A 13,068-nucleotide genomic window follows, 5' to 3' on the forward strand; every position below is an offset into this window, starting at 1 on the left:
ATGCTCTTCCCAAGGGATGCTTTCCCCAAGGGATGCTCTTCCCAAGGGATGCTCTCCCCAAGGGATGCTCTCCCCAAGGGATGCTCTTCCCAAGGGATGCTCTCCCCAAGGGATGCTCTTCCCAAGGGATGCTCTTCCCAAGGGATGCTCTCCCCAAGGGATGCTCTTCCCAAGGGATGCTCTCCCCAAGGAATGCTCTCCCCAAGGGATGCTCTTCCCAAGGGATGCTCTTCCCAAGGGATGCTTTCCCCAAGGGATGCTCTTCCCAAGGGATGCTTTCCCCAAGGGATGCTCTTCCCAAGGACTGCTCTCCCCGAGGGATCCCTTCTCTGAGGTGGAGGGATGTGTATCCCGAGGGATGCTTTCCCAAAGTGGAGGGATGCTGTCCCTGAGGCCAAGGGATGTTTTCCTCTAAGGATTCTATTCCCAAGGCCAAGGGCTGCTGTCTCAGAGGCCAAGGGATGCATTCCCCAAGGGATGCTCTTCCCAAGGCTGGGAGAAGCTCCAGGGATGCTCTCCCTGAGGCCCAGGGATGCTCTTCCCAAGGCTGGAACAAGCTCCAGGGTTGCTCTCCCTGAGGTCCAGGGATGCTCTTCCCAAGGGAAGTGCTCTCCCCAAAGCCCAGGGATGCTCTTCCCAAGGCTGGGACATGCAATCCCCCAGGGATGCTCTCCCTGAGGCCCAGGGATGCTCTTCCCAAGGCTGGGACAAGCTCCAGGGATGCTCTCCCTGAGGCCCAGGGATGCTCTTCCCAAGGCTGGGACAAGCTCTAGGGATGGTCTCCCTGAGGCCCAGGGATGCTCTTCCCAAGGCTGGGACATGCATTCCCCCAGGGATGCTCTTCCCAAGGCTGGGACATGCATTCCCCCAGGGATGCTCTCCCTGAGGCCCAGGGATGCTCTTCCCAAGGCTGAGGGTTGCTTTTCCCAGCGGAGATGCTCTTCCCAAGGCCAAGGGAAGCTCTCCCAAGGAGGTTTCCTTCCCCAAAGCTCCAGCTCTGTTCTGGGGGGCAGAGGGGAGGGTTGGCAGCCAGATCTGCCCCCAGAGGTGCCACGGGGCAGTAGGGCCAGGAGGGAGGTTCGGGGGTGTCCTCACTGCCCTTCCTGCTGCCAGCCATGGCATGGCCACACTCCCTGTGCCCCCAGAGCACCCCTGGGCTGCCCCCTGTCCCTGCCCATGCTTTGGGATGCACTTTGTCCCTCTGGGACATCTCCAGGACATCCCCACCTGCAGCTCCACCCGTGCTGTGACCCCTTCATCGTCCCACGGCCACTGGGGACCCTTCTCTGGGGTGTCAAAGGCTCCATTCCAGGTGTTGTGGGTGTGTCCCAGGGGTGCTGAGCTCGGGGTGTGGGTCCTGAGGGGCTGGGGGGGCACGAATGGGGCTGTTGGGGTGCAGGGATGGGGCTGGGGAGCAATGGGTGCCCAGGAGGGGGGAGCCCACCCAGCCTGGCAGGGGCAGGGGCTGCCCCCACCACTGTTCCATATCTGTGACCAAGGCAATACTCCTGTCTGTCTGTCTGTCCTCTCAGCATGCCTGTGCCACCAACTGTACTCGAGTTCCAATAAACACATCCATGAGCTGAGGCAGCTCCCACACCCTCCTGGCTCCGTTTCCTCCCTGCATCCCACAGAGCCCTGGGCCAAGCCTGGCTGTCCCTGGCAGAGGGAAGGGGGATTTCAGCACTGGGTCACCTCCAGGGTGGTGATTCTCCCCCTCTACTCTGCCCTCATGGTGTCCCACCTGGAATAATCTTCCAGCTCAAGAAGGGCATGGAAGTGTTAGAGCAACTCCAGAGGAGGCCATGAAGGTGATAAGGGAATGGAGCACCTTCCCTATGGAGACAGGATGGGAGAGCTGGGGCTGTTCACCCTGGAAGGTTCTGTGGAGATCTCATGGGCCCTCCCAGCATCTGAAGGGGCTACAAGGAATTGGAGAGGGACAATTCATCAGGAACTGGAGCAGCAGGACAAGGGCAGTGGGTTCAAGCTGAAAAAAGGGAAATTTGAGTTAGACATTGGGAAGAAATTCTTCTCTGGAAGGGTGGGCAGGCCCTGGCACAGGTTGCCCAGAGAAGCTGTGGGTGCCCCATCCCTGGAAGTGTCCAAAGCCAGGCTGGACAGGGCTTGGAGCAACCTGGGCTGGTGGGAGGTCTCCCTGTCCATGGCAGGGGGTGGAATGGGATGGGATTTAAGGAACTTTCCAACCCAAACCATTCTGGGCTTCTGTCATCCCATGGTGTGGCTGAGCTCGCTGCTCTCTCACACATCTTGGAGCAGAGCCAAGTGGAAAGGCAGAATGGCTTCAACAGCCACGAGGAGTCCCCCTGTAGAGGAAGGGCCCTGCAGAGCTGCCACATCCATCAGTTCTGCCTGGTCCCAGAATCAGAGCTGAAATAATGAGCACTGTGGCCCCAGCAGAGCCATCCCCAGGTTTGGAGAGACCTTTGGATGGAGGTGAAGGGGCTTTTCCTCTCGGGGCAGCTAATTCAGGAGCCCACAGTTAATACTCCACACCCTTTGGGGGCTGCCCCCCTCCAGCCCCACCGGAGCCCTCAGAGACTCCCAGGGACCTGGCACAACTCCCAGTTCTCCCAGTCACTGCTGCCATGAGCTGGGAGGGCCTGGGGTGACTCCTCACCTGGAGGGTTGTGGTTGACAACACATCTGGAGGTCTTTTGTTTGGGAGAGGCTGAGATGGTTCAGAGCTGAAAAGTTGCTGTGAGACTGGAGAGAAAACATTCCCAAATGGGAGCCAAATAGCAAATTCCAGGGAAAGACCTCTCAGAAACACTGCAGAGCCCTTGTGGGAGCCCCCCTGGATGTGCCAGGCCCTTCCCAACGTGGCTGTGGCCATGGATTGAGCATGGGATCCATGCTGGGTGCTTGGGGTGGCTGGAAGAGGCTCAGGCAGGTGGTGCTGAGCACCTGAATCCCCTGGGGCCTGCTGGGGACCACGAGCACTGGGAGCATCCCAGCCCAGCAGAGCTCAGGACCTGCCAGGCTGCTTCAGGGCAACCTCCAGGGGCCATGGTGGTCACACTGGGTGTGGTTGGGACACAGCTGGCTGGAGGTGCTCCCTGTAGTGTCCCCCAGCAGTGGGACAAGGTCCCTGCTCCCTCCTGGTTCTTCCCATCACCACTCCATCCACACCAGGCAATTGCAGCCTGTTCCCACTGATCCCTGGGCAAAAAAGGAGTCAGGAGGAACAAACTGGTGGCTCAGGGACTGAGAGTGTCCCCAGTGACCCCCCCCAGCCCTCCTGAGGGGCCCTCTCCTTCCTCCTTCCACTTTGAGAGAGAGGAATGTCCCACTCTGCCCAACCCGGGGGCTGCAGGGAGGGAACTGTGGCTCCAGCCTGGATTTGGGTGGGGGTGAAGTGTGGCCAAACCCTTCTGGAGCTGCACAAAGCCGGGTGTGACCCATCAGACAGGTAAGGTCCTTCAGCCCAGGACCCTGTGGGCATGTTGGAGTGAGGGAGGGCATGAAGCTCCATCCCAAACCTCCATCCCAAACCCCATCCCACACCTCCATCCCAAACCCCATCCCACACCTCCATCCCAAACCTCATCCCAAACCCCATCCCAAACCCCATCCCACACCTCCATCCCAAACCTCATCCCAACCCCATCCCAAACCTCCATCACAAACCTCCATCACAAACCCCATCCCAAACCCCTTCCCAAACCCCATTCCAAACCTCATCCCAACCCCATCCCAAACCCCATCCCAAACCCCATCCCAAACCCCATCCCAAACCCCATCCCAAACCTCCATCCCAAACCCCATCCCAACTCCATCCCAAACCTCCATCCCAAACCCCATCCCAAACCTCCATCCCAAACCCCATCCCAAACCCCATCCCAAAACCTCCTCCCAACCCCATCCCAAACCTCCATCCCAAACCTCCATCCCAAACCTCCATCCCAAACCTTATCCCAACCCCATCCCAAATCTCATCCCAACCCCATCCCAAACCTCCATCCCAAACCCCATCCCAAACCTCCATTCCAAACCCCATCCCAAACCCCATTCCAAACCCCTTCCCAAACCTCATCCCAAACCTCATCCCAACCCCATCCCAAACCCCATCCCAACTCCATCCCAAATCCCATCCCAAATCCCATCCCAAACCTCCATCCCAAACCTCCATCCCAAACCTTATCCCAACCCCATCCCAAATCTCATCCCAACCCCATCCCAAACCTCCATCCCAAACCCCATCCCAAACCTCCATTCCAAACCCCATCCCAAACCCCATTCCAAACCCCTTCCCAAACCTCATCCCAAACCTCATCCCAACCCCATCCCAAACCCCATCCCAACTCCATCCCAAATCCCATCCCAAATCCCATCCCAAACCTCCATCCCAAACCTCCATCCCAAACCTCCATCCCAAACCTTATCCCAACCCCATCCCAAACTTCATCCCAACCCCATCCCAAACCTCCATCCCAACCCCATCCCAAACCCCATTCCAAACCCCATCCCAAACCTCCATCCCAAATCCCATCTCAACTCCATCCCAAACCTCCATCCCAACCCCATCCCAAACCTCCATCCCAACCCCATCCCAAACCTCATCCCAAACCTCATCCCAAACCCCATCCCAAACCTCCCTCCCCACCCCATCCCAAACCTCATCCCAACCCCATCCCAAACCCCATCCCAAACCCCATCCCAAACCTCATCCCAAACCTCCATCCCAAATCCCATCCCAAACCCCATCCCAAACCCCATCTCAAACCTCCATCCCAAACCTCCATCCCAAATCCCATCCCAAACCCCATCCCAAACCCCATCCCAAACCTCCATCCCAAACCCCATCCCAAACCCCATCCCAAACCCCATCCCAAACCCCATCCCAAACAAACCCCATCCCAAACCTCCATCCCAAACCCCATCCCAAAACCTCCTCCCAACCCCATCCCAAACCCCATCCCAAACCTCCATCCCAAATCCCATCCCAAACCTCCATCCCAAACCTCCATCCCAAACCCCATCCCAAACCTCCATCCCAAATCCCATCCCAAACCTCCATCCCAAACCTCCATCCCAAACCTCCATCCCAAACCTCATCCCAACCCCATCCCAAACCCCATCCCACACCTCCATCCCAACCCCATCCCAAACCCCATCCCAACCCCATCCCAAACCCCATCCCAAAACCTCCTCCCAACCCCATCCCAAACCTCCATCCCAAACCTCCATCCCAAGCCCATCCCAAACCTCATCCCAACCACATCCCAAACCCCATCCCAAACCCCCACCCCAAACCTCCATCCCAAACCTCCATCCCAAACCTCCATCCCAAACCTCCATCCCAAACCCCATCCCAAACCCCATCCCAAACCCCTTCCCAAACCCCATCCCAAACCCCATCCCAAACCCCATCCCAAACCTCCATCACAAACCTCCATCCCAAACCTCCATCACAAACCTCCATCCCAAACCTCCATCCCAAACCCCATCCCAAACCTCCATCCCAAACCCCATCCCAAACCCCCATCCCAGCTGGGCTGGGCTGTGTGTGGGGCTGCTGGGCAAGGCCAGGGGGTCATCCTGACTTCCCAACAAACCATGGAGACATGGGAATGTTGTGGTGAGTGTTGTGGGGATGGGAAAGGCCAAACTCCAGCTGGGGGCAAAACCCTCTTGGGAGAGCACCAGGACCAGGCATGGAAGACCAACAGCTCCTGGGGGGGAACAGAAATCCCAAGGGGGAGCAGAACGGGTCTGTCCATGTTATGACTGTCCCCATGAGGAATTCAAACCGGTTTTGGATCCAGACATCCACCCCCAGCAGGCAGTGGAAGCTCCTGCTGTTCCCCACATCCCCGGGGAGCAGAGGCTCCTCTCTGGTGGGTGTTGCCAACCCCACCCAGGGCTGGCAGGGAATTCCTCGGTGCCACTGCTTGTTTGGAGCTGCAAGACTTGGATTCCTGTGCTTTTGGCACCGCTCCCCTCCTGGCCTGTGTTCCTCAGCTCTCCATCCCTCCAGGTACAAACTCAGCCAAGTGGGAGAAGGGAGACAAGGGATGGATGAGGACAGAGCCTGGCACAGCCTGACACTTCTCCCTTTCTTTTCCCTAATAAAATTCCCGCTTTCCCCCCTCATCCCGCAGCGGTTTTGCTCCTTTCCCTTTCTTTTTGCAGCCAAGGAGCCACATGGAGCACCTGGGGACGTGTGGCAGAGGAGCAGCACAGGCAGAGAGACCCGGGAGAGGGGGACGGTGACACCATCCCTGGCTCGGGAATGGGATTGGCCACCAGGGGCACTCAGAGGAATTTTAATCAACAAAAGACAGGGCTGGCAATAAAACGGGGCCAAGGGATGAGAGCAGGGTTTTAATCTGGGAAAGTGGCTCCTGGGAGGGAACAGGGAACAGGGAACAGGGAACAGGGAACAGCACAGGGATGGGCAGCACCTCCCCAGGAGCTGCTTCCATGCCAGGGAGAACTGAGTGCTGCATCTGGGCTGGCTCAGGGGCTTCCCACCAGCCAGGACCACCCTGTGGGGAGCCACTGCTGGGGAGGAAGGTTGGTGGGGTTCCCCAAAGCTGGTTTGGGCCTCAGTGTCCCCTTTGCCAAGGGGAGGTGGGGGCTCAGCCCTTCAGGAGGAGCAGATTTGGTGGGTGGGGGTACAAGGAGAGGCCGCGTGCAGGGGGTGGGTGAAGGCACCAAGAGAGCAAAGACTGGGAGAAGGGCAGCAGGAGGATGGAGGAGGATGAGCCAGCTCTGGGCAAGGATGGGATTCCAGAGCTTCAGGAAATGCCAAACCACAGGGATCACCCTCTGTCCCATTGGGTGCAGGTGAATCCAGTGATGCTCCCTGGATCCCCCCTAGAGCTTCCACAAGCACATTCCCTGCCTTCCACGCTTTGGAAGGCTGACTTGGCCTCACACCAGCTCCTCTCCAGGACTGTGGCACTGCCAGAGGAAAGTTTGGAAAGGAGCCAGGAGTGTCTCCTGCTTCCCACGGAATACCTGGGAAAAGATAACGAGGTTGATTCCCAGCCCCAATCCCAGCTCTTTTTTGGGGATACCTGGGCTTGCCTCTGCCTGGGAAGCTGATGGGATGCTGGAGGTGGAGCTGGGAATGCTGGAGGTGGAGCTGGGAATGCTGGAGATGTTCTAAACCCACCCCAGAGCAACTCCCGAGGCCACACAACTCACTGGGGCAGTCCATGTCAGTGGTCATGGCCTTGGAGTGGGATGGAAGGTTTGGGAAAGTTTGGGAAGGGGAGGGGAGGGGAGGGGAGGGAAGGGAAGGGAAGGGGAGGGGAGGGAAGGGAAGGGAAGGGAAGGGAAGGGAAGGGAAGGGAAGGGAAGGGAAGGGAAGGGAAGGGAAGGGAAGGGAAGGGAAGGGAAGGGAAGGGAAGGGAAGGGAAGGGAAGGGAAGGGAAGGGAAGGGAAGGGAAGGGAAGGGAAGGGAAGGGAAGGGAAGGGAAGGGAAGGGAAGGGAAGGGAAGGGAAGGGAAGGGAAGGGAAGGGAAGGGAAGGGAAGGGAAGGGAAGGGAAGGGAAGGGAAGGTTTGGGAAGGGAAGGGAAGGGAAGGGAAGGGAAGGGAAGGGAAGGGAAGGGAAGGGAAGGGAAGGGAAGGGAAGGGAAGGGAAGGGAAGGGAAGGGAAGGGAAGGGAAGGTTTGGGAAGGTTTGGGAAGGGAAGGGAAGGTTTGGGAAGGGAAGGTTTGGGAAGGTTTGGGAAGGGAAGGGAAGGTTTGGGAAGGTTTGGGAAGGTTTGGGAAGGGAAGGGAAGGGAAGGGAAGGGAAGGGAAGGGAAGGGAAGGGAAGGGAAGGGAAGGGAAGGTTTGGGAAGGGAAGGGAAGGGAAGGTTTGGGAAGGGAAGGTTTGGGAAGGGAAGGTTTGGGAAGGGAAGCGAAGGTTTGGGAAGGGAAGGGAAGGGAAGGGAAGGGAAGGGAAGGGAAGGGAAGGGAAGGGAAGGGAAGGGAAGGGAAGGGAAGGGAAGGGAAGGGAAGGGAAGGGAAGGGAAGGGAAGGGAAGAGAAGGGAAGGGAAGGGAAGGGAAGGGAAGGGAAGGGAAGGGAAGGGAAGGGAAGGGAAGGGAAGGGAAGGGAAGGGAAGGGAAGGGAAGGGAAGGGAAGGGAAGGGAAGGGAAGGGAAGGGAAGGGAAGGGAAGGGAAGGGAAGGGAAGGGAAGGGAAGGGAAGGGAAGGGAAGGGAAGGGAAGGGAAGGGAAGGGAAGGTTTGGGAAGGGAAGGGAAGGTTTGGGAAGGTTTGGGAAGGTTTGGGAAGGGAAGGGAAGGGAAGGTTTGGGAAGAGAAGGTTTGGGAAGGTTTGGGAAGGTTTGGGAAGGGAAGGTTTGGGAAGGGAAGGTTTGGGAAGGGAAGGTTTGGGAAGGTTTGGGAAGGTTTGGGAAGGTTTGGGAAGGGAAGGTTTGGGAAGGTTTGGGAAGGTTTGGGAAGGTTTGGGAAGGTTTGGGAAGGTTTGGGAAGGGAAGGGAAGGGAAGGGAAGGGAAGGGAAGGGAAGGGAAGGGAAGGGAAGGGAAGGGAAGGGAAGGGAAGGGAAGGGAAGGGAAGGGAAGGGAAGGGAAGGGAAGGGAAGGGAAGGGAAGCTGTTGCTGCTGGGGTGAGGCATTCAGGATTTCTCCCAAATGTTCTTTCAGTGCTCAGTGGTCTGTCCCAGTCCCTCTCAGCTCTGCCAGGAAACCTCTGCCAGGGGTGCTGAGCCAGACCCGGGGCTGGGGTGGGTGAATTCCCCCTGATCCAATGGAAATGGGGATTGAAATGTCCCCCAGAGGGATTTACAGCCCAGTGGGCCCCACACCCCCTCCCCAGGGATGCTCCAGGCTCTCAGTTTAATAGTCTTGGATACACTTAATGCCTCCAGTTCCCACTCTTTTAACGTGATGAAACCTCATAAATAACTCAAGCCCAGAATGGTGATTCTTTATCCTCCAGGACTGAACGAGCTTTGCAGCCCATTTTTGGCCAGGCCTTGCATGGATTTATTTCACTCTTCTGGCTACTCAGAGCCAACGGCCTTAAATCCCTTTGCTGCAGGAGGCAGCTCTCAGAACCCACAAAAAATTACCTAAAATGTTCTTTTACCCCCCCCATCCCTACTTTGAGTGTTGTAAGAAAGGCAGAAAATCAGGGGAGAGGCTTAAGAGGGGTCCTGGAGTGCTGGGAATGGCTGAGCCCTGAAATGGTTTTACTGGGAAATATTTATCTTTTCCCACTTTGGGCTGGAGAGGGGGGAATTTTCCACTGGAATCTCCTGTTTATCCCCCACCCTAAATCCTCAGCTGGGCATGGCAATTCTCCTGCTTCTCCAGACCCTGGGAGGAAAAAGGGCTTCAAGCAACATCCCGGGATTGTGGTTGTTCCCCCACAAGTGGGAGGAAAACAAATGGGGAATGCAGAGTTTCCCTGGAAAAATCAATCCCAACTCTCCATCCAACTGTTGGAGACTCCACAAACCACTTGGATGTGGGTTCGTGCCCTTAACCATGGGAGCTTTTTAATTAGGAGGCAGCACTAATTAGGGCTGGGGGGTTCCTGGGTGGGGTGTTGCAGGCTGGGATAATTTGGGGGGTGAGGGGCAATGCCAGATCCCGACTTGGGAATGCTGAGAATCCTTGGATTCAACCCCAGTTTGCAGCCAGACCTTGCTCAGAGCAGGATCGGGCCTCGGTTTGGGAAGGGAAGGTTTGGGAAGGTTTGGGAAAGTTTGGGAAGGTTTGGGAATGGAAGGATTGGGAAGGGAAGGTTTGGGAAGGTCTGGGAAGAGAAGGTTTGGGAAGACAAGGTTTGGGAAGGTTTGGGAAGGTCTGGGAAGAGAAGGTTTGGGAAGAGAAGGTTTGGGAAGGTCTGGGAAGGGAAGGTTTGGGAAGACAAGGTTTGGGAAGGTTTGGGAATGTTTGGGAAGGTTTGGGAAGGGAAGGGAAGGTTTGGGAAGGTTTGAGAAGGGAAGGGAATGTTTGGGAAGGTTTGGGAAGGGAAGGTTTGGGAAGGGAAGGTTTGGGAAGAGAAGGTTTGGGAAGGGAAGGTTTGGGAAGGTTTGGGAAGGGAATGTTTGGGAAGGGAAGGTTTGGGAAGGTTTGGGAAGGTTTGGGAAGGTTTGGGAAGGTTTGGGAAGGGAATGTTTGGGAAGGGAAGGTTTGGGAAGGTTTGGGAAGGGAAGGTTTGGGAAGGTCTGGGAAGGTTTGGGAAGGTTTGGGAATGTTTGGGAAGGGAAGGGAAGGGAAGGGAAGGTTTGGGAAGGGAAGGGAAGGTTTGGGAAGGGAAGGTTTGGGAAGAGAAGGTTTGGGAAGGTCTGGGAAGGTTTGGGAAGGGAATGTTTGGGAAGGGAAAGTTTGGGAAGGTTTGGGAAGGTTTGGGAAGGGAAGGTTTGGGAAGAGAAGGTTTGGGAAGGTCTGGGAAGGTTTGGGAAGGTTTGGGAATGTTTGGGAAGGGAAGTTTTGGGAAGGTCTGGGAAGGTTTGGGAAGGGAAGGTTTGGGAAGGTTTGGGAAGGTTCCTCAGGGTGTTCTCTCCCTGCAAGCACTGCAGGAGGAAAGCCTTAAAAATCAAAGAAATCCAGGAGGTGTTTGTGTATTCCAGAAAAAGCAGTTCCGGGAGTCACCCGAGGACATTCCCGGCTAATTGGGAGAGCGGAGCAGGGTTTGATTTGCCTATTACGGCCCGGCAAGGTTGGGCTGACCCAGAGCACAGCGAGGGGTTGGCACTGCCAACAACCCCCGTGCCAGTTCGCTGAGCTCGACATCCTTCCCTGGGCCAGGAGGAGAAAAGGGAGCCGGGAAAGGGCCGTGCCAGGCGGGGCTTGTCAGACCCCCCTCCTGCTCCGGGCCCGACCCCTCGCTGGGAACTGTTGGCACCTTCCCCGTGTCGGTGCCACGTGTTGAATTGGCAGCGAAATCCACACCCCTGCAGGGGGGCTGGAATTCTGATGGCAGAGGCTGGAGCAGGGAAGGGATTTGGGAAGGTTTGGAATTCTAGGCTGGAGCAGGGAAGGGATTTGAGAAGGTTTGGAGGGACAGGGATTTGGGAAGGTTTGGAATTCTGATGGCAGAGGCTGGAGCAGGGAAGGGATTTGGGAAGGTTTGGAGGGACAGGGATTTGGGAAGGTTTGGAATTCTGATGGCAGAGGCTGGAGCAGGGAAGGGATTTGGGAAGGTTTGAAGAGACAGGGATTTGGGAAGGTTTGGAATTCTGATGGCAGAGACTGGAGCAGGGATTTGGGAAGGTTTGGAATTCTGATGGCAGAGGCTGGAACAGGGAAGGGATTTGGGAAGGTTTGGAATTCTAGGCTGGAACAGGGAAGGGATTTGGGAAGGTTTGGAGGGACAGGGATTTGGGAAGGTTTGGAATTCTGATGGCAGAGGCTGGAACTGGGAAGGGATTTGGGAAGGTTTGGAATTCTGATGGCAGAGACTGGAGCAGGGACAGGGATTTGAGGATGTTTGGAGGGACAGGGATTTGGGAAAGTTTGGAATTCTGATGGCAGAGACTGGAGGAGGGATTTGGGAAGGTTTGGAAAGAGGCTGAACAGGGACAGGGATTTGGGAAGGTTTGGAATTCTGATGGCAGAGCCTGGAGCAAGGTCAGGGATTTGGGAAGGTTTGGAGGGACAGGGATTTGGGAAGGTTTGGAATTCTGATGGCAGAGGCCGGAGCAGGGACAGGGATTTGGGAAGGTTTGGAGGGACAGGGATTTGGGAAGGTTTGGAGGCACAGGGATTTGGGAAGGTTTGGAGGGACAGGGATTTGGGAAGGTTTGGAGGCACAGGGATTTGGGAGGGTTTGGAGGGACAGGGATTTGGGAAGGTTTGGAGGGACAGGGATTTGGGAAGGTTTGGAGGGACAGGGATTTGGGAAGGTTTGGAGGCACAGGGATTTGGGAGGGTTTGGAGGGACAGGGATTTGGGAAGGTTTGGAGGGACAGGGATTTGGGAAGGTTTGGAATTCTGATGGCAGAGGCTGGAGCAGGGACAGGGATTTGGGAAGGTTTGGAGGGACAGGGATTTGGGAAGGTTTGGAATTCTGATGGCAGAGCCTGGAGCAAGGTCAGGGATTCCTGGTCTGGGCACTGGGAAAACCCTTTTTTCCCCTTGCTTTTACAGCAGGAAAAGGGCACCTTGCAGGGGTCAAACAAAGCCCCAGTGCCCACTTTGGTGCCCTTGCAGAGCTCCCTCCCCAGCCCTGGGCACGGACGTCCCTTTGGCCTCCCATGAAATCCCAGACCCCTTGGGAGCTCCCCCATCCCGGTTTTTTTTCAGCTGATTCATGGAATTCCTGCTCTGGCAGCCCCTGTTGCTTTAAGCTGTTTACTCGAGTTCAGGAGGCGACAGCGCCGAGGTATTTTTAGCTCTTCGGGGAGAGGAGAGGGATTAAAATGCAGTCGGTGTTACAGACGCCGGGGCTGGATCAGAATTCCCGCACCAGCCGCTCCGGGCCGGCGTTTGCCGTGGAGTGTCTGAAAGAGCCGCGTTTCCATGGAAACCCAGCGCCAGGCAACCCGCGAGCCTTGCAACGATGATGTGGCAGAGGGAAAACAGGGAAAAAGGAAAAGAAAAAAAGAAAGAAAGAAAAAGAAAAAAAAAAGAAAAGGAAAAAATGAAAAAGGGGAAAAAAGAAAAAAGAAAAAAGGGAAAAATGAAAAAAAGAAAAAGGGGAAAAAAGAAAAGAAAAAAGAAAAAGGGGGAAAAAAAGAAAAAAGGGGAAAAGGAAAATAAAGAAAAAAATGAAAAAAGAAAAAAGGAAGAAAGGAAAAAAAGAAAAAGGGGAAAAAAAGAAAAGAAAAAAAGAAAAAAAAGAAAAAAAGAAAGAAAAGGAAAAAATGAAAAAAGGGAAAAAAGAAAAAAGAAAAAAGGGAAAAATGAAAAAAAAGAAAAAGGGGAAAAAAGAAAAGAAAAAAGAAAAAGGGGGAAAAAAGAAAAAAGGGGAAAAGGAAAATAAAGAAAAAAATGAAAAAAGAAAAAAGGAAGAAAGGAAAAAAAGAAAAAGGGGAAAAAAAGAAAAGAAAAAAAGAAAAAAAAAGAAAAAAAAGAAAGAAAAGGAAAAAATGAAAAAAGGGAAAAAAGAAAAAAGAAAAAAGGGAAAAATGAAAAAA

This window comes from Pithys albifrons, chromosome 28, assembly GCF_047495875.1.
Source record: "Pithys albifrons albifrons isolate INPA30051 chromosome 28, PitAlb_v1, whole genome shotgun sequence".
NCBI classification, from domain to species: domain Eukaryota; kingdom Metazoa; phylum Chordata; class Aves; order Passeriformes; family Thamnophilidae; genus Pithys; species Pithys albifrons.